Source organism: Oxyura jamaicensis, chromosome 6 (genome assembly GCF_011077185.1).
Source record: "Oxyura jamaicensis isolate SHBP4307 breed ruddy duck chromosome 6, BPBGC_Ojam_1.0, whole genome shotgun sequence".
Lineage (NCBI taxonomy): Eukaryota > Metazoa > Chordata > Aves > Anseriformes > Anatidae > Oxyura > Oxyura jamaicensis.
The window spans coordinates 25,980,156-26,002,044 of NC_048898.1; the positions used below are offsets into that span (position 1 = coordinate 25,980,156).

At 39.2% G+C, this 21,889-nt stretch overlaps 2 long non-coding RNA genes across 7 annotated transcripts in view; both read left to right on the forward strand.

Annotated features, from left to right (window-relative positions):
* Positions 1–3,312: 3,312 nt before the first annotated feature.
* Positions 3,313–5,966, forward strand: LOC118169074. Its single transcript, XR_004751913.1, has 3 exons — positions 3,313–3,685; positions 4,348–4,970; positions 5,396–5,966. It is a non-coding gene; the product is annotated as an uncharacterized LOC118169074 (long non-coding RNA).
* A 6,210-nt stretch (positions 5,967–12,176) lies between these two features.
* The window catches only part of LOC118169073, a 36,905-nt gene continuing 27,192 nt past the window's right edge, over positions 12,177–21,889 (forward strand). For 4 of the 6 annotated variants that reach the window (XR_004751909.1, XR_004751912.1, XR_004751907.1 and 1 more), the window contains exons 1-4: positions 12,179–12,377; positions 13,827–13,882; positions 14,160–14,275; positions 18,751–18,877. This is a non-coding gene — a long non-coding RNA (uncharacterized LOC118169073). Of the gene's footprint in view, positions 12,378–13,826; positions 13,883–14,159; positions 14,276–18,750; positions 18,878–21,889 lie in introns of all 6 variants that reach the window. The other 2 variants (XR_004751908.1, XR_004751910.1) reach the window with 2 other exon arrangements.

Genomic DNA, 21,889 nt, shown 5'->3' on the forward strand with positions numbered 1-21,889 from the left:
TTTCCCTCACTTACCTAAAGGGGTAAAATACTCCAAGTATTTTATTTACTCCAAGTATTTTTAAAATACTCCAAGTCTTCTCACTCTACAGACCAAACCTGGCTGAACCTGCTAGGTATTGCTCCTTCCCAGCTACCCTCAGGAAAGGGGTATGATTTTTTCCTTTTATATCCTTACCTGACTACAGAAGTAAAAGAAAATAATTATCTGTTTTCTGCAGTGCCATAAGCACTTCATCAGGAGCAATACCACATCTACAGCCTTTGGCTTTTCTTGTCTGCTGCTGAACTGTCTCTCTGTTACTTTGGCAGAAAGGTTTTGAGGGGCATCTTAAACTGATTTGGGCAGCATTGCCCTCAAGTACAAAAGACCAGTCAGGACTGGTCCACTGAGGATATCGAGAGGTCTCTGTCTTGCAGCGGGTTTAATTGTACCAAAACCTTCCTGGTAGATGGCTTCAGGAGTGTGTATGAGCAGCTGCTCAGGGGCCATCTCCTCATAAGCAATATGGAGTGGAATCAGGGGTGGCTGTTTGCGTGGAGAGGCCAGGAGCCTCTGGAGATGGCACCACAAAGGCCAGAGAGAAAAGTTTCTGCCCCTTCCATCCTGTGCTCGGGTTTCCCACTGATTGCATGATGTAAATGGTTACAGGGACTCCCCTGATTATCTGAAAGGTTGCAAAATTAGCCACAGAGGTGTACACCCCTCTGTCTGTGTGGGTGGATGGTTAGATCCCAGATGGCTGCAATCTCTCTATTCTACAAAAAGGGTCAGGTCTGCCTCGGTCTCACCTGTCCCTTCCGGCTGGCTTTCCTCATTTAAGACAGGGAAACTCAGATCCTTCTGGGGGAGGACTGTTAGCAAATACAGCAAATATATTTGTGAGGTAATGTCGGCTATGTACTGTGACAGCCGATGGTCCTGTATTTCCTAGTGCTGTTTGCATGCTGTAATGTCATTGTTATGAGGAAGAATGTGTTTGCAGAGAAACCTTGGCACCTAATTTGAGTTCTCAGATTTCTTTCTCTCTAAACTCCACACCTCAGGAGAAGAGCCAAACAGAAACGGGAGCTGCTGTGCTCTGTGGAGAAAGGACATCACAAGAGTACTTTATGTCACTTTTAACAATTGTCCTTCATCTCAAAAGAAAAGGCTGTATATTAATATCCCATATTCAAACTCTGTTGAAGATTACCTTGGTCCTCAGCATGTCAGCTATAGTTTTAAGAGTCTACAGTGTATCACCTAACATCTGGATTCCATCTTCTCAGTAGTTGTATGCCGGATTTGTGCCCAAAATGACTTGCCACAAGGTCAACAGAGTGGTAAGCCGTAGGCACAATGAGCACAGCTTCTGGCTGGGAAAATAAGCCATAAGGTTGGTTTAGCTGTGACAGGGTACTGCCCCCCTTAATTTTGCTGGCAGTGAAGGACATTGCTCCTAGGAAATTCCCCAGTGCCTAGGGGACAGATTAGAGCTGCTAACTGGCCTTTTCTGACTCTGTGCCTTTATGTTCTGTATGTGTTTGTGCTAAAAGCTCAGGTTCTACAATATTTTATTGCACTTGGGGTAGTACGCAGTAAATACTTTTAGCAATGCAAAAATGCAACAGCAGCCCATTAGTTACAGCCAGAAAATGGGGGATTTTTCCACTTGTACTTAACTTTAAGTGAAATAAATAACTGGAATGGAAATACAACTGTGACACAGACTGCTACTCATAGTGAAAGCCAGCTCCTGCTTCTCCTAATGCATGAAGGACTGATTTCTGTGGGAAGAAGCTGTCAGATTGTATATAGTTCAGTATAAACTACTGCATGTTATTAATGAGGTTATTACTGAAGTTAAAGATGTTATTAAAAATGTTATTAATGAGGTTAAAGATGCAGAAATTATAGCACTAATCTTACTGAGAAAAAATAAATAAATTCTAGAATCCTAATGTGTGTAGATAAAAGCAGGCAAAAGGTATCATTCCAGTGAAAAACATAACTTTCTTATGAGTTGGAGAAGTACTGCTTCCATTTTTGTTTCTCATTAAGTACATTTTTTCATTACTTTTTTAATTTTCTTCTTCTTGAGCTGGAAGCAAAACTGCTATGTAGCCAAACCAGAGTCACAGCAGGATGATTAGCGCCATTGTGGCCTTTTTGTTAAGCATATTGTGAGGAAGAACTGCCAAATATTTTGAGCGATCAGATATAGGACACGGTTGGCTCAAGAGTATAGAAACAAGTGACGAACACTCCTGGTCCTGTATCATGTGAATTGATACAATGAGGTTAGCACTGGTTTTCTGGTTACTTGTGGACAAAAATCTGTTCAGATGGCAGAAGGATCCAATAGAAATGGGAAAGGCATTGTTGGTTGGTCTTTGCAGGGAAGTCAAGAATGGTCAATCTCCTAAGTTTCACCCAGACCTGGGGTGATTAGCCCATTATGGCTGGTAGCACATTGCTAATTGGTGAAAATATACGATGTTCATAACACCACTAACCTTGTCATTTGGACAGAGTGTATCATTTTCCACATTTGTCAGTTGAGTATATTCCTTGAAAATTACATTTATTTGGAAGGAAAATATAGTTAAGGCTGGGTATAAACAGACTGCAGTGTAATAGGGTTGTGAGAAATAGAATGTAAAGAATTTCAAATAGTTGTCTTTTGCAAATCTGAGCCTTTTCCTTCCCTGTAGATGTCAGCAGCTTAGCACAGAGAGAATGGGAACAAAACTTAGGCAGCAAAGCTGTCACACTGAGGACTTTGGTTAGGCAGAAACAATTCCTGTTTAACCCAAGGTTAGTGGAAAATACAGAATATAATAGAAAAGCACAAAACATAAAGAACATATAAAATTGTATCTGCGTTGTCATCTTCATAAAGGAGTGTTATGGGGTTAAAAAAATCCCAGTGCAGAGATCCTGTAAGCAAACTGTAGTGTATCACCTATAGCTCTTTCTTTCTTCCTGTTGAGATGGAGACTTGGATTTTCTGGGAACTTTATAGATACACTGGAAAACAGGCAGTTAGTGAAGACCTTCTGATTTAATTAGGTAAATAATATGCATCCCTTTTAGCCCATGACTAGATGTTCACACTATTACCTGTGGGTAAAGTAAAACTCATGCTTAAATACTTATTAAGTATGGATCTAAATCTCAAAATGGACCAAAGGAGGGATAACTGGGGAGATGCTGACAAGATACTGGAGAGATAGTTTACAAAATTTACATTTTGCATCATTTAGTTTATTATTGTACAAGATGTTCCGTGCTCATTTCCATTTTCTGATGTTCAGTAATTAGCAATTTCCATTTCTGATGTTCAGTTTTACTGGAATCAATGTGTTCCCATGAAAAAAAATTAATTTGGCACATTTTATGACAAAAAGATGTGTTTCCTTAGATCTTTAACTAGCTTTAGACTTCAGCAAAAAACATGCAATTAATCAAAAGGCAATCCAAAAGATGGCTCTTTGTAGTGCCAGTAAGGCTACTAAATGGTGTGTGTGTTGCAATTACAATCAGGCAGAGCAATTACACTCAAAAATAATAAGGACAGTTACTTGTACAAAATTGAAATTCACTGATTTTCCATGCTCCTTCATACAGGATCCAGAGCATGTTGGGTTCAGGGAAATCAGTTCATGTACATTATTTTTTTTTTATATAAAATACTCAAAAGGTAAGGAATTCCTATCCCACTCTTGCCTTATGGCTCAGGAATACAACTCTGTCAGGTGCAGTTTGGCAAATAGGCAATCAGAAGTTTTCTGGGAAGCGGCTTTTAAAGATTGCATAAAGTGCTTCTAATTTGCATTGGCTTGACAAGCACAAGCATGCAAAATCCAGAATTTCAGATGAACCTTGGAGATTTATAAGCCGCTTGACCCAGAATTGGCTTTGACATGAAAAAAACTGCTTGTAGAAAGCTTAAAGTTTATATCAGGTTTAATGCTAGTTGGGTGCACAGCTTCCTAACTGCATCTTCCAAAAGAGATGGACTCTAATGAAGCCAGTATTTTTCTCCTCATATATCACTAAGAGTGAAAAAGAACAGATGGATTGACTTTTAGCAGGCATCTCTACACAAAATGCAAGAGTGCACCAATTCTTTCTGCCCAGAAAGATCCCTTCTGCAAGGATTTTGGCACCTAAACAGCATTATGTGCTGTGTCTTGTTCATTTCTGAGTCCCTTTGCTGTATTTTTTCTAATTTTTGCTTCTCCTCTGCACTGCAAACAAATTAGAGTAGTGACTTTTTATCCATGTGTAACACTGAGCAGTTTTCTTGTTTGTCTTTAGCAATGGTTATAATTTGTATTAATTTATTTTCTATTTGCTAAGGTTGAGCATCAGGGAAGATAATGACAGAATGATGTCAGTTTCATAGGAATACTCCTTGCATTTTGAAGAAAAGTAAACGTAGAGAAATAAAACTGAAAATATATAAATAAGAAAAGACATCTTCCCGTTGCTCTTAAAAATTTATTACAAAACAAAACAATCAAGAAGCGTGCTGCAAAAAAAGAGTTTCTTAGGTAATGCCTGGGTCAGTCCAGAAGGAGACCTGTGGATTTCTGCAGGAAGGCTGGTTACAGACATGTAAGCAAGGGTCAGTGAGGTCCATCTATCTCCGTATCATATCTCTGATGAGAGCAAGGGAAGGATTCTTAAGAAGCATTTTAACAACAGCACCTGTAAGGTCTGACACAGCTCCAGGTATATTCTCATTTCTTTTCCAAGCTGGACAGTCCCTGGGTCATTTGTCTTCTCCGTGTACGATAATCATCCATCCTTCTCAGCCTTTTCTGCTCATTTTCTAGGACTACTACACAGTCTGTGAGATGGGTGGTACTACCACTTCCTGTACTAAAGGTACCAGAGAGTCAATTAAACTTGGTGAAAAGGAACAAGTGACTGCAATGAGTCTTTGGATCCAGCTTGCTTTTATGTAATAAAATTGAAAGGTACAGTTGATTTTCAGAAAGGTGATTAACTCTAATCAGGTAGATAAGCAATCCTATTAAACCAACAAACTATGGCATGTCCCCGAGTGCCCTATGAATCAACATGTATAAATATATAATTTAAAAGTTCTTAATTATTACTTTTAAAATATCTGGTATATTTAGGATCTAAAATGTGTATGATGATAAATGACTAGCTAGTCAAGTGCCCATAAAATGCATTAATGTCCCTGAGAATGATGAATCTTCTTTAAATGAATAGAGGCTGACAATCAAGGATCATGTGTTCTCCAGACCTTCTGATAAATGTTCTTTCTATTATTTCCAATAGACTTTGATACATTAAACTGCATAATTTATGCCCAGTAATTTATCTTTGTTCTCTTGGGTATCAGCTCCTCTCTTTCCATATTTTCTTTCAACAGAAACATCAAGCAGTTATATCAACATCAGGAACAGCAAGAGCAATAAAAATCAACTGGAAAGTACCAGGTAAGTACAAATTACGATGATGACAGCTTTTTGGTTAGACTAGAAAAAGAGTGGTAAAGAACCATACGTTGTATCTTCTGTGCCATGGAAATTCTGTGCAACTGCACTGTGTATAAATTCACTTTGTCCTTAATTCACTCAATATCTCAGTAGCACAGCATTTTGCTATGGGTAGTTAGATGTGTTCTATGTACCAAGAACAAAAGAACAAGCTCTGAATGTATGGATTTTACTTGGTATTTCTGCTGCATTGAACACAGATTAGAAAGCTACCATAACAAGATAAAAATCTGCTTATCTTTTTGTTTTGTTTGTTTGTTTGTTTAGGCAGAGTTTCAGAAGCTCATAGCAGTTTGCATGATGTTATTTATCCATCCATCTTTACAACAATCCACTTGCTAATTAAAAACATTTCTGCCTACAACCACACTCAAATCAAAGAGCTTTAAGTATTTATCATCTGCAGATTATTCTGCAGTTTGTGTAAAATTAATTGGGTCTAGTTCAGTCGCTATCAATAAGGCCTAAAATCCTAAACGTTGATTAATATAAAAATGATCTGTTTGGGTTGGTAGATCAAAATACAAAGGATTTGAGGTGGATAAGGTGAATCAATCCTCTATGTAAATCAAACCGAAGGTTAGGTCTTTTCCCAGTTTATGTGTCGTTTCAGAGGGAAGAAGCTTGCAATGCAGAGTGAACAGGGTATATTTGCTCCCTGTATTATACAGCTGGGAAAATGCCTCAATGGTATTCAAAGAGCAGAAACTAATGTTGATTCCCAGTTTTCACTTGAGCTGTTTCAGGCAAATGTACTGCAAAAGTGGGAGAAATTCCATGATATGATATGAGCTGCCTTCTTTCTTTTTAACAGACTAAGTGGGACAATTTTAAGTGAATTTTCCTTCTAGGTAATAAATTTCTTTAGGGCTTAACAATTTTTTTCCTTAAGTAGAACATTTATTCCCCAATGATGGACTGCTTTGATCATTAGCATAAACTGCCACTACCGTGTTATCATGTTCTCTATCATTTATTCAAGGTTGTTGAAAGAGGACACTGACATGGAAAGGTTGGTGCCAGGAAACAGCCAGGATGGTCCACCCTGCTTTTATCCTTAGCTCTATATTTGCTGGGAGGGATGAAAGCAGTGTTCAGTCAAAAGAGGACAATCAATGAATCTAAGAAAGACTCTAAGTATAATGAATCAATAATTTATTGCCAACCAATAAAATATTCACAATCCATGTTGTACAGAGAAATTCATCTACACACTACTCCTAGCTCATGTGCTTACGTTTCTGTGTATTTAAGTATATATTATTCCATTATCCTTTCACTGCACATCATGCAGTGATCTTTCTTCTAGCATCTGCCTGATAGTTTCCAGTGAACTGAGAAATATATAAGATGAAGGGAAAAAATCTCCACTGGAGACCTTGAACAAGAAATCTTGTGTAACCTATATCACATGCCAAATATGATCTCTGTGAATTAGCTACCCACAGAGCAATGGTTGATTTTCATGTGGTGAGAGATGGGAATGGCTTGTCAAATTGTGCACTCACCTTCTACGGCACAACAGAATGTGCTGCAGGGCCAAAATGCATGAGGTTCCAGAACAACAGTTCTCTGTATAAAGCACTGCCTTGTAGATTTGCCAGTGCTTCAAATAGTTTTCAGATGGAGGTATATTTGAATAGTGCCATAAAGGAATTGTGACTATTGTGCAGATGCAGAAGGGGCATGGCTTGGCCCATATCTGAGCCAATATTGTGCTATTTCCAAAGTGCATTGGAACCCTTTGAGAGAGCATGTGCCTATTATTATACACGTTAAATTTCCGTGCAGTATCATCTTCACTATGAATAGGACTTATGGGCATAAAACAGTCTTTGGCTGCTGTAATTTCTCCTCGCTGTAGTGAATAATTAATCCTTGAAAAAGGTGATTCCAGATTTTTTTAAAATCATCTGTCAAAGTAGCTCTGGCACCATGTCATCTTTCACTCTACAAAAAATTAGGAAAACAGGATCTGGGAATGGGAATGTGTGCTGGTTCATACTGATACTGTAGTGCTGGGCTGGCATGTTTGACTAAATATCTTTATGAAAGTACATGCATATTTTCTTTATAATACTATGTTCTTGGACATTCAGTTGTTCTTTTGGAGTGTTGGTTTTTAAAGCCTGGATTATTTCCCTGCTCTGGCATGCAGCATATCCCCCAGCAGCAAGATGAAGGTAAACCACTAGTGCTGCAAGCCTCGTCCTGGTTGCTTCAGCATCTGCTCTTTTGAAGCAGTAGAGGCACTGACCAGAAGCTGTCCCCATCTGCCCCACTGCTCCTGGACTTCGCTATACATATCCAGGAGCACCATGGCAGGGGTGTGGTTGGTAGTTTGGGATGACAGAAATGATTTCTTCAGGGGCCCATTCCAGAGCCCAGCTTATGATGAACCATAAACAGACCAAAGACAGGATTTTGGACTGAATTTGCAGTGGTTTATCCCAAGTTTTATTTCTAGCTCTGTTTTGTTGCTACAAACTTTCACCTCCAGATGCCCCCCCAGGTAATTAACATAAAGTGATTGCTTCAAAGCATGTCATTTGCTCAGTAGCCGTCCCAATTACTCAGGGGTTACTGACTTTAGCCTTTCAAAATGCAGTAACTACAGGAAGTGCCATGACCCCAATTACTACAGATGTGTTCATGGATCAAAGACCCTGCAGCCAGCCTTCTTCCCCTGACTAATCATAAACCAGGAAGAACATTGTGAAGGTGCCATTGATTTTTCTGGAGTTACTTTAACAGGCTGACCATCCAGCATGTTTCTCCATCCTTAGAGGAATTCCAGAAGATTAGCCAGCTAAACCTGACAGGTCTTCTGGAAAGGACATTGGTGGCAGTTACAAAGATTGTAGTGAATAAACAGAGGTGTCAGAATTGTGGGGCAGTTGGAGAGTGAGGTGTGGACATGTTCAAAGGTGAGAGAAACAAAGACCATCTTCTAGGCCTGTGAGTCCTTCCCACCCTTCTGTCTCCTGAGGAGACAAGCTTGATGGAAACCTGAACTCTGAGGGCCTTTACATGAACTCTTCCTAAGAGTTCAAGCTGGATGTAGGCTACTTTAGGGTTCAAGCAATCAGCGTGCTGACTTGCTATATGTACAGGTTATTGAATGCAGTATTCAAGGCAACAGATCCTCAGCTGTCCTTCTAGTGGGACAAATAATTCCCAGAGTGCTATGTATTTCTGTAAATGCCTTCTGATGTCATCACCTGATATTTTTTCACTGGAGCAGGTAGCCCTGGCTGCATTTGTAGTCAGATCGTATTTTGTATTACCAGGAAATGCATTCCTTTACCTATGCAGTAAATTAAAAAAAACTTACACATATCTACATACTCATTTATATAAGCACTACAAAATTGAGATTGTCAGGAAGCCTTGAATTATAACCTTCATTCCTGATTAGAAGATGACATGCTGAGTACTTAAACCCATTTTGCACTTCAAAACAAGCTATTATTAGGGCATCTGCCCCTTTACACTTTCACTTAATGGGAGCAGTTCTATCAAGATGCAACAATGATGCACCCAATGTAAAATTTCAGCAAAAAGTATGTTTTTGTTAAGAATTTCCATGCAAAATAGAAAGTTGAATACTGCTTTTTCAAGGCTTGAATAGCAGGTATAAGGCTTGAGCACATTAGTTTGAATCTCGATAATGCCATTTTCCCTTCATCATCTGTCAAACTCCCACATGGAATCTGGTCCATGTTGCGGCCTGCTGGGTTAATACAGTGCTGCAATACACAAGGACTACATGATCATTTAGACCAGAGGATCCAGCCTTTGGGATACCAGAAGGAGTGTATCTTATTGTTTTGGGAGAAGAACTACTTAATTACAGCAAGGTCTGCTCTCACCCCCACCAAACCAGAGCCCTGCCACCACCTATGATGTTACATTTCTCTACAAAGAGTACCTGCTCTGTTTGTTGCTGGTAACATTCTAGATCCATGCATCGTGCTTGGTTAAGCATTTTGGCTTGTTTCTCCTACCGCAGCTTCATCAAAAATTGCTTTTGTGATAGCTAGCAAAATCACAGGGATTACAGGGACAAGAAAGAGTTAAAAGAACATGACTTCTGTTTCCTTTATTCTTGAAGTGGTTTTAAATTTAGAAAAACACATGATACAAAAATGCATGAACTGATTAAAATATTGTAAATACTCAGATAGAGACAGATTGAGAAATTGCTGGAGTCAAAGCTAAGAGTATTAAGTAAGTTCTCTTACATGCTCTTGGATCTTTCTTGAACATGATATAATTAAGGGAAAAACACACCAAGTCTTCATTGAAGATATAAAAGATAGTACTGCACAAATAAATGAGAAATCATTAAATAATATTTACTTTAAAGACATACCTAGAGATACTCATGCAGACAATGCTCATTAAAAAAAGAGCAGAAATTAGTTTTTAGTGCAGCCTGTTCTTCAGCCATGACTTACTCAATTTTATGTCACTTGTATTTGAATGGTGATTTGTTCTGAGTCTATATGTATGACAATAGCTGTAGAGGGGTGGGGGGCCAATTTCATTATTGATGGGGAGCACTATTCATTAGCACAGCCCCTTCCTTGTGATATGACTTGAAGCACATGCTGCCTCAAGGAGAGCTAGTGTGGAGGACTCTGACCTCAACATGCCTCCTCTCTCCTGGTAAATCTACGTTTGCATATTACAGAACTCAGTGGTCCAAAAGATGCAAACTCTCAAAGTGCAAAATTTCATTAACTTGCAAAGCAGTAAGACGAGAGTCCCCTGGGCCAAACTGCAGATCTGCAAATCACAGTGTAATATAGAGGTGATTAATGAATTGTAGAAAACAGAGAACAGAGGGAACAGTACTGATGGTTCCCATTACTCCTTGCTGAGGCTACTGCAACTGCCCACTGAAACAGCCAGCAACACAGCCTTGGAGAACAGGGTCACACTGGAGCCAGTTTCCACGTCTGCCTCTATGCAGGACATATGTTGACATTGTCACAACCAGAGCCTGAAGGAAAATAAATGCAACTAAGGGAAAAAAATCTCTTCTCCTAGGAGTATTCAGGGTTGCAATAGAGTAACAGCTACCTAGCCTGGTGTGTACGCTTCTGCTCTTCTCTATGGGAAAGACAGAATTGTAAAAGCATTACATGTTTCAGTTTTATAGGTCTTTGAATGTGTTAAGTAATGAACTAACTATGCAGTTTTCCTAGCAGTTATGTTGCTAATTACCTCAATTTAATATTAATGACTTATTCTGTTAGGGGATTCTCTGTGCTTTAAGAAAGGAAAAGAAATGCAAATAGTCTTCCACAGTTTGCAAGCTCTCTCAGCCTTCCTCTATGAAATTCCTCTGGAAGTACAAGGATTTGAACTTCCACATACTAAGATATGAGGGATGAATTCATATGTGCTCTGAAAAACAACACTGTTGGATTCACGCTGCTTCACACATAGCCATCTTGTGTAATGTTTTCCACTTGTATAATAAATGATAACAGAGCAAGTCACGGAGAGATAACATAGCTTGCCAGAAGTGTGCAGGCATAACTAAATTAAGACACAGCACCCTTAAGATTTCTGGCTACTTTGGCAACACTAAAGAACTTCTAACAGTTGAAAAGTTAAAAGCAGTTTAGACTTTTCTGTTTTAAACACATTTTAAGCAACCTTTCCTCAAATTAAACACCAACTCTCCCTCTTCTTACTTTCTGAGTAGATTTTTATTTTTTTCTTTCAGGTTGGACACAATAATGACTTCTGATTCATGGGTAGGGAATACTTCCTCCAGTCCCTTTTCCAGTTTGACATTGAAAATGAACCCACAGAGTGGAAATCCAGTCTGAGTCAGTTTTCATATCAGCTTTCTGTGAAAGAATCACCCTTATTTCCAATTATCTAACCCAGTGGCTGCTAAAGTATTGATGCTACTAAGCTACAGACATGAGAAATTAGTTACTGAGGCAAATTGCCTTGCTGTGCTTCCATTTTCAAATGTAATTCCACTGAAAGAACACTTGATTTTCTCATCAAGTCCATTTTTCAAAGAGCAAATTAACATGGAGAACTTGTGTACTGTTGCACACTGTTCTTATATGGGGGAGGAATTAAAGATCTCAAAATACTGTGATTCTGTCTGAAGCCACTACTTGACCTCTCTCTGAGAGGTCAGATTTTGGCTTTGCAAGGCCAGGCTGTGGACATTCACAAGTGCATTGCTTGGTTCCAGTAATGAGCTCAGGATCAGTATGGGGGTGTGCTGTGATTAGGGGCAGGATCTGGATGAAATCCAGAACTCCTGCCCCAAAGCCAGCTCAGGCAGATTATTTCTGGTGTGTCTAAAACATTTCAGGTGGGAAATCAGTGAAGGATCTGTAGGTAAATCTCCATGAATTTTATTTAGTGTTATTCTTGTGCTTCTAGTTTCCTGAATTAGGCACATAATTGTCTATACAATGCATTAAAAATAATGAGAGTTACAAATCAACGCCCTTTTTGGGAAGCTACCATATACTGGTAGACACTGAGCAGGTTAAGTGTGGAGTCAGTCTTATCTCCCAGTAGCTCAGATGTCTGTGTGGCTAAGAAGGAGCTATAGCTTACTCAGCATATGTAGCTTCTTGAAGAGCATTGTCTCAACTTGTCCTCTTCTCATCTCAGGTGAAATGCAGTGACCAGGGGAGAGCTCTTCCCATTCTCTAACCATGTCCAGGAATGCAAAGTCACTTAGGCTCAGATTCAACATCTTGCCCTGCCTGCTGTAATTACAGCGTTTGAGCCCATCTCGTGCTGAGAGCTGCAAGGAACAGAAGAGCTTGGGTGAGGTGTCCTAACTCAGAATTAGGTAACTCTCAGGTAAATCCCTAGGCCTTGAAGGTTGCCAGGACAGAAATTTGTTGGTTTAGTTGATCCTGTTCAGCAACTCACATGACCTGCACCAGTATTTAGAGAAGTGGCAGAACTTCTTTTATGCAAAATTTGAATGCACAGGAAGAGGAAATCTTGGGCTAGGCAGCATCTCAGACATGTCTTGGAAGACCTGAGTGCTTACGGCTCTCTGTACATCTAGCCTTATGTCATGCACTTTGTTCAACAGCTGTTCTCAAATGCAATAACCAAAGTAATGAAATAGTGTCCCTGGTGCTGTGTGTATCCACGTCATGAACATAGAGTACACCTGCATTTCCTCATTGCACTTACCCAGACAAATAACATTATCACACTTGCAAATCATTCAGGGTTGCCCAGATGACTACTTTGCTTGCAGTTACCATGCCTATTTCCTACATGTGCAGTGTTTGTATATGTAATTGGGCCACTGGTATTCCAGACATAGCTCACAAGGTAATGAAGACCTGCAATCCCATCAGGATTTATGGAGACATAGGGAACTGGATGTATCATAGGCTCTGAGTTAGTCATCTAGGCTCTCAACAATGTCAACTCCATGGATTTGTTCATCTCATCCTAAAACAGAAGAGTAGCACTTCCCGTCAGAAGACTTTGTGTATGAGTTTAAAACAATTTGAATGGGAAGAGCTAAAAATAATAATAGTAAAGCTGACAAAATAAGAAGGATTTTGGGTTAATCTCAGGCCAGTTAATTATTCAACATCTCTTTCTTAGGCACTTTCCTTATTTCCTTATTTTCTATTTAATGTCAGACATTTTCTTTCAGTGCCTTAATTAGTCCATCCATAAATATGGATTGGCTCAAACTATGCCTCATGCATATTGAAGGAATATCACAGTAATCCTTACTATATTAATTTTCACCTTAAGATCAAACAGTTCTCTATTTTGAATTAATTCTTTGTTTAATAAAGTTTGTCTTCGAATTTTTATGTATAATATATATATATATTTAAAAATGACCAATTTCCATTTTTTTGGCCCTGCTTCTTCAATAGTATTTTAAAATTTTCTTTTAAGTTTTGAAACATTTGCACCTCAATTTGTTCTTTATGTTTAAAAGAAAACCAATTTTGCTTGTAAACAAAGCACATCTACATTTTCTTTTAAAAAATGTATTATGTTAAATATAAAAAGAAACAATAGTATCACAGTCTTCATGAGGCTGGGGCAAAAGTCCTCTGCTTGACAGAGGATGCAGTGACTTTATAGAGAAAAGGTGATGGAATCACAGAAGTTGTAAAAAAACCACAATACATCAGTGTGATGTAACCTCAAATCTATCATTGGTTTCACCAGGTATTAGTCATGGTTTTTGTACATGCATATGGCTAAAATGTTATATATACGACCAGGGCTTCCTTCTGAAAAATTGGATTGAATGTTCCCTAGGATGAAGGCTCAAGGGGGAGGAAAGCTGGGACTATGCAGAATGTGCAGGATAGGAGGTAAGAGACTAGTGGCTATAAACAAACTACCTATTATACATGTATCTTACAATTAATATCTCAGACATACCTAATAATACCTTATCAAACAGATAGTAAGCAGATGCGGATATGATGAAGTAACTAAGTCCTGCCTCTGAGAAAAGCCCTCCAAAGATGTTGCCTTCCTTTCAGTTCTCCGAATCCTTCAGAGAATTTAAATTAATTAAAATTTTCCCAGTGGATGGAAACACCAAAAAGTGAAGATTCATCCATCTCTTTGTGTATATTTCTACAGGGAGATGTGACCCAAACTCTGGGGATGAGTTGCCAGAGACAGAATCACAGAGAAAAAATCCTTATGCTCTTTCACCAAGGATCTGCTACTTGTTGCTGTCACATACAAAATAGCAGGTAAAATAAATTTTGGTTTGTTAAAGTGTACTTGTTTTTATGTTCTACCTCTGTTAAACTAAAGCACACCTATATGACTATTGATATATATATGTATGTATTTAAAAACCCTTTTTATTTTAATCAACAAAATAAACAAAAATATGATTAAACATTAAGGAAGGATGAAGTAAAGTAGCTGTTAAATCCTGGAAGATTTTTTTTTTTTTTTTCATGTGCCTGGTAGGAGAAGAAGATGAAATTTGTTTTAAGGCATTTCAGAAGCAAAGTTCTTTGAAAGATTTTAAGAAAAATAAATAAATAAATAAATAAAGAACTGGAAAAACCTCTAAGCAACTGTATTCTGGAATTTCGATTCTTTTCAGCAAATGTTCCAAATTCTTATAATAATAATGATCACTATTCAAAACTGATGCTATCCATTGAAATAAAAGGGAAAATACTGGGAGATGGAACTCTCTCTCTTAATCAGCTGGGCTTGTTTGTTACAATATTTTGCCAGAAATCATGAAAAAATTTCCTTGCATAGCTACTGCCTGGCCCTGCCTACATCTGAACAAAAGTGTCCAGAAAAGATACAGGGCTAGTGGGATTCAGTGGACCTCTTGGGATGTGGCAAATGGAAAGATAATATCAGAGAAAATATTTTAATTGAATCCAGCTATAACCCCATCAAAATCACCATTCCTTCTGGGTCCAAACCAGAAGGCCAATAGCTGCTGATTTGCAGCTCCCTCTGGGAATGCGCTCTATAGAGACTTCTAATCCATTTTAGTTGTCTTCTTCCACGGGAAAAGTTGTCTATTCATTTAACTGTTCTAAATGGTGCCGGAAACAGGAAGCAATCTGATATTGTTTTACTTTCATGTTTTTCTGCTTTTCACTGGCAGATGAAGATCTGAATTGCTCTAGCCTTTTGTGTAGGTTCAGTGCAAGACTTGGGTCTCACTGTGTAGTCTTAACTTGGACCTTAAGTTAAGGTTTAGTTCTGAATCCTACCAGGACTGTTTGCAGATATGATCTAGCAACTGATGAAGAGCTGTTTGCAGAGTAAGATTTGAGAAGGATACCTCCTTCAGACGCCATGTCTTCTTTCACTGTCACCTATTACTTGATTTTGGCAATGACATTATGAAGGACTGAAGCAATAAGGACTCACTGGCAATCAAAATTCAGGTGGAATAGCATCTCTGGCGAGGAAATCTCGTCCTAAAACTTTCATCCTGGGGAGAATTATGCAGGCTGAGATTAGACTGAAGCAATCTCACAAATGTTGAGGTGATGAACAGGCCCTTTCTCACCTTTAGAGGTTAGACACATTGCTGCAACCTGCCAAAGTATTATGCTAGTTATTTTGAGAGGTGAGGGTTAGGAGCTTTGAGTAGACACATGGAGCAAACCTCAGGGCCTATATTGACAGTTTGTGAATGGGGTCACACTGCCTTCATTAGCTATGTGAGTGCAAGAATTTGTACTCGTCACCCCACACCAAGCCCCACTGCAGCTGCCTTGGCTGGGGAGCAGGAGAGCCCAGGCAGGGGTTCCTGATTTCTTGTCCATTTGACTTCGCCATGGTCTGCATTCAGCATGTAAGCTCCCCGTCAGGCACCATGGGGATCTGGGAAGAGAGGGCTTCCAGGGTCAGAATAACAACTTCAGCTTCTTTCACTGTATTTGGTCCTGGTGGAAAAGAAAGTCTGAGTTAGCAATAAAAAACTCATGACAGAAAAGTCATCTGTTTATTAAAAAATACTGTTCCTGGTGCTACTGGCATTCTCTTTGTGGTACATCCCACCTCTTTTGGGAAAGAGGATTTGCTACATTTTTAGTAAGAAAAGGATTGAAGACCTCCAGGGTCAAAATAATTTATAATTTCACATTTCAATTTTTCCCCGTTCTTGTTAGTTTAGGAGAATATAAAAAAAATATTTTTGTTTAAGTGTAATTAACTAAGAAATACAAGTTACCTTGTGTTGGAATCTGAGAGCTTGGATTCAGCTCTGATGAACTGTTGAAGATCAGTTTATAATGCCTCAGAACATTTGTGTATGAGGAATGCTTCTAGTCTTTTCCACAGTCCTTTCAAGAATGTAGGCATTTCTTTTTTCTTTCAGGGCCTATTTTCTTCTTGATATATCTTCTCATTTAGAATTCTAAAACTAATGATTTTTTTTTTCCCTTCATGCTGACAAAGAGAATAAAGGACTACACTGTTTTCTTTAACATCTTAAATCTCAAGCAAACCTGCAAACTGCAAGAATCCATCTTAAAAAGAGTTATATTAAATAACTGCTGCAGCAGGATTAAGTCCTTCTCCCAAAATAAAAGAAAAACAGAAAAAAAAAAAAAAAAAAGACTCTTCAAAAAACCATTGAGTTTCCCCATGTGGAGATAAAACACTGACTGTTCTCTCCAAGGCTATTTGTATTACTCCTTGTGTTGATCCCTAAGAACCTGAACATCTTAGCATTTGGAGATCAAATGTGGGGCCTTAATTTTGCCTTCTGTCTAACCAATGGTATTGTAAGTTACCCAGCATGCTAACAGCTGCCTTCAAGCTGTACAGCATTGGAAGAAACCTCTCATGCCGCTGACTGCAGTTGTGCCTGTTTCAGGTAGCTATTTCTGTACATCTATCTGTGCCTCACGTCCTGTCACAACGATTCCTCACAGTCTAACAAGTCTATGTTTGCTACACAAAAACCAAAGTGGACAACATCCTTGTTCTGTTCCTGTTTCATACCTGCAAGTATCCCCTTTCAACATTTCCTTGTTTGTGTTATTTTGGTATTGCAACCGTTATTAATAGAAACCACTAGGGTTAAATTTTGTAAGAGCTTGCATTACACCTTTTTGGGTTTTGTTTTTTTTGGAGTTGTTGGGGATTTTTTTTTTTTTTTTTTTTTTCCACACACATTCAACTTTCCCAAACTTAGCAATATGAAAATTTCCCAGGCTTGGTTATATCCAAGAGCAAAATTATTTGGAAAGTTTGAGTAAAATTTCATAAGCAGCTTTTAAGTGAGGCGAGAATGAGGAGCATAGGAAACTTGGTAAGGTCAGAAGACATGAACCTTCTCCCACAGACGTCAACAGCTATGTTTCCAAAATCATCCCAGAGGATCTAGAACCAGGGACAGGGACTGTTGCTCTGCATTCCTTGTGTAGACAGAGTTGCCAATTAATTTTGGTGGATTTTGTAGTGTGAAGGCCAGATTCCAAATGCAATGAAGCAATGTTAGCCTGCACAGACCACTTGGTTCTGGGTGAACAATATAAGCTTATTTTTGTCTATGTATTGTGACAAAGCTCCACCACAAAGCTAGCTTCATGTTCTCTGCAAGAATCATCAGGTGTCCATACTTAACTGTATGAATAGGCTGAAAGCGTTTGCAAATTTAACACGTCATGTTTGGTAATATCCTTCTCTATTTTTTCCTCGTTCCCTTCCTCCAATATCCTTCTCTATTTTTTCCTCGTTCCCTTCCTCCAGCAGAGAGAGCTCTTTCTGCCACAAAACATGTTGTATTGCACATCAGACTCATCCAGCAGAATCAGAGAATAATTGATCATAACTGGATAGAGACTGTAAAGGTATCAATGCATATGTGTGCAAGGTATATATATATAACTAAGTATCCAAGCCACGGTTCAAACAAGCAAATATGGCTGATAAGGATTTTGAATGTCTAACTTTTCTCAGACCTGTGAAAATCCTAGTTTGCAAACACGAAAAGTGTGTTCTATGCAAAACTGACTATAGGTATCAGGAGGACCAAGTTACCTCAGCACCCAGAAGCATAGCTGGAGGGTAGAATAAGGACAATGTCAGGCTCTTGTTTTAAGAGGAATTGCTCAAAGTTCCTTAAAGGTAGCTAATTCAGCAGCTACTGGTGAAGACTGACAGGGACAATGCAGGTTGAGAGAGAAAGGACTGTGTGAAAATCTCTGCCTTTTGATCCACTTGAAAGGATGGGGCAATTTGCCATGCAATGGCCAAGCGACTAACCCTTGAATTATGGTAAATGCTACAGCAACATCTGCCTTCCTTGAAACCTTCACTCTTGTCACAGAGACTTGAGTGTATGAAACAGGGTAAATTCAGAATGTCTTAGTGTCTAAAACATAGTGTTTATATTTGCCGCATCTGCTCCTTCTTCTAATTTTATCATTTAAACATCATGAGGAAACCCTTCTTGGTTAGGAAACATATATATTTTGTATTGTAAGCAAAGACGATGTGTTTCGTGCTCCAATATTCTTTTTTTTTTTTTTTTTTTTTTTTTTTTTTTTTTTCCTATGCAAACATTTTGAGCAACTGTGATATAAAGAGCTGCTGGAAAGCCTCCAAGAAGAGTTCAGGATAGAAGTTAAACAGCCTGAGTTGTTATGGTTCAGCAAACAACAACTCTTTTGTTTGGTAGATCCTATGGTTTCTTAATAATTTTGGAACATAGAACAATAATGTCTCACAGCTAGGTGCCCATAGCTTGCTATAAGAACCATCAACACAGGGGACTAAGTTGACGGACTCCAGCTTGCAAATCCTGTGCCCTGCCAGAAGAGAGCTGAAACAGATACAAGTCTGGCTGCTACCAGAAGGTAAATAATACACAATGATCATTCAATTACATAATCTTCCTAAGTCTTTCTGAGTTGTTTCCTACAAAAGGCAAGACCAGGAAGAGAACATGGTGACACTTTTGAGTCTTGTAAGGTGAGAAATTAAGTGCTGGCCCTTGGGCATGATACAAAACAAAGTTAAGGAGTAGGCTTTCTGCTCTGTCATGATTCAGGACTTTGGTCTGGTACAGGAATCTGTGTAGGCTTAGAGGAAGTCAGCGGAGAGAAGCCTAAAGGGGATATATTTGTGCACCCACCTTTCTCTGGAGCCTAAGTGTTTGTCTGGTTAATGTCAATTAATGGTTATAAACACTTGCCAATCTGTAAATTTCATATGTTTTTTACACTTAGGATTTTTTCCTCTGATAGATCAGCTCTGTTCTTAAACCTGCAGTTTTACATTACAGTATATACTATATTTCTTCTGCAGTTTTCACCATAGCTAATAGTTTCGCCTGCTTTCAGCCCTGAAGCCTCATTTGTAGTAGATGAATGCAATTAAACTTCTCTGGTTGGTTGGCAGGTGAAAGGATCCTTGTTCACAGAGTATAGTTAAACTTTAAAAGAGATTAGCAGTCCTTCAAAATAAAAGGTATTAATGAACCAAGTGCTTTTATCAAAACTAACCAGTATTCCTTCAGAATAATACAGGACTTTCAGTCTCTCTTTTCCCTTGCAGCTTCTTCCTTTAAGTGACTTAAAAAGCAACTTCTGAGGGTGCTTTTATCCCTGTAAGTTGCTCAGAGGGAGTACATTTCTGAAGAAGGAGTTAATGAGGTTCTAAATCTGTCCACCGGTCTTCTCTCCCACCCCAACTTCTCGAGAACAACCTAACCCAGATTAGTGTCATCTTTCATTATCTTCCCTGGGAACTGGGACAGGCCTCTCCTGGCTGCAGAACGGGTGATGAGATATTTATTCAGTTAAATTATCTAAGGCGGAGTCCGGGGTGCAGAAGGTGAAGAGACAGAAAGCAGAATATGTTTATGTTCATGCGTGTGTATCTGTGTGTGTGCAGATCACAAAAAGACAGGTAAATGCTTCCTTGGGTCACAGAGACAGAAGTTGGACACCTTTCTTCTGGTAGCATTGTGCACGAGGAAACTTCATTATTTTTTATTTTCTCCTCAGTCCTTGTTTCCCTATCATATTTCTTGATAGTCAGAAAAGAATCTCCTAATACTTCTAATTCCATTAAAGCAATTTCTTCTCTCAGTGGTGGTTTAGATTTCTGTCTTGGCTTGCATTCAGGGAAACCAACCACTTTGTGCTTTGGGGAACCAGACCTTGAGTTCTAAGAGCTGTCTCCGCTTGAGAAAGCATGACAGTGGTGTTTGCAATCTTGGTAGTCTCAGACTTCAGGAAATAAATACACTTCAGAACCCAATTTTTAAAATAAGCTCTAATTCAGGAGAAGTCCTTTTAAAATAAGTTCTGATCTCTGCTTTTTACACATGAAATGAGGGAACTCCTTTGTCAAGGTCTCACTATAAATAAGCAATTTTTCAGATGTGTTGCCTCAGGGCTGATCTCCTTTACTATCATTTTACACCACTGTGGCACTTTTCATTGCCCTGTCATGACCTTAAGCTTGCACATGGGAAGGTGTAAGAATTCATGTCAGACATGCTAACGTGACCCTGCAGATCCATGCTTATATCACAGAGTTTTCATTGATGTTAAATTACTAAACAGTTGTGGGTCTGGGTCCATACACCTAAGAAATATATCAGCTGTTGTTAACTTCCAGGCTCCCCATTCTCACTTTCTTTGTTAATCCAAGCGAGCAGATTACTGAAATGGTTAATGTACTATTTCAGTCCCAATGAACCAGGGTCAAATCAGCTTCTTGTAATGATTTACCACTGATCAGACGCAGTGTTACTGTTACTGCAAGAGAACCTTTTTTTTTTTTTTTTTTTCTTTTAGGCCAGCAGTCAGAAATGCACTCCTGAAATCAGCAACAATTGGGTGCAGCTGAGAGTTAAACTGGATTGAGGATCCAAATGTTGCTTGTGAGCAGGACACCTCAAAAAATTAAATCAAACCAAAGGTGACCTGTGCACCTCAAGCAAGGAGGATCAGCTCTGCTCCAGAGCTCGCTGCTGTTTCACTGGCTGCGAAATACTGAAATCCAAATTGCCAGCATCTCAGCCCACCGACAGACAGATCGCATGCCAGCAGCTGATGACTTGTGCTGTCTGATGTTAGGCTCGATGCAGCCTGGAGTCCCTGCTGCTCTCCCTTCCTTCAAAAAGGACTCCTGCTGGGCTGGTGATGTTTGTTAGCTCACCAAAATCACAGAGCTCATCCTCGGCTGCACGAGGCCGCCGCTGAGAGGCTGCCTTCTGCTAGCCGAGTGCCACAGGGTATGTTGCAAGCTTTCCATATTAATGGCATAACATGAGGCTAAGCAGCAGGGGCTGCTGCCTGAGAACCTTTCAAGACACCAGCACTTTTACTTATTTATTTTTTACCTGTTTTTGTTGTAAGATCATCAGGGATGTTTTCACGGGTCCCAGGAGCCATAGCTTTGCTTTCTTTTTTGAAGGAGGAGTCAGTACCTCCTGCTGCCTCCTCTACCCCATACTGTGGTCACATCCCTGGGGGACAAGTTATTCCCTCCAGGCACCTTTTTTTACTACCTGTGCAGTAAACAGTGAAGGGACACAGCTTCAGTGTGTCATTCTCCCTGCCCGTGGCAGAACTGAAGTTCCACTGAGCTGAGACACTATTTCTCCCATCACAGAGCTGAAGGGGAACCTGGAACCAAAGCAGTGGTTTGTGGTTGGCATGGCATGTAAGGGCAGAATTAGCCCTAAACCTAGTCTCCAAAGCAGAGGTATAAAGATATTTGAAAATACACCTAATATAGTCAGAATTGAGAGGGTAAGCCTACTATAAACATGTTTTCACCTTGCTAAAGTGGAAGTAACCCTGAAAAATATTTGCTCATGTGTAAGTGTGTCTATTACTGGTGTAAATGTGCCC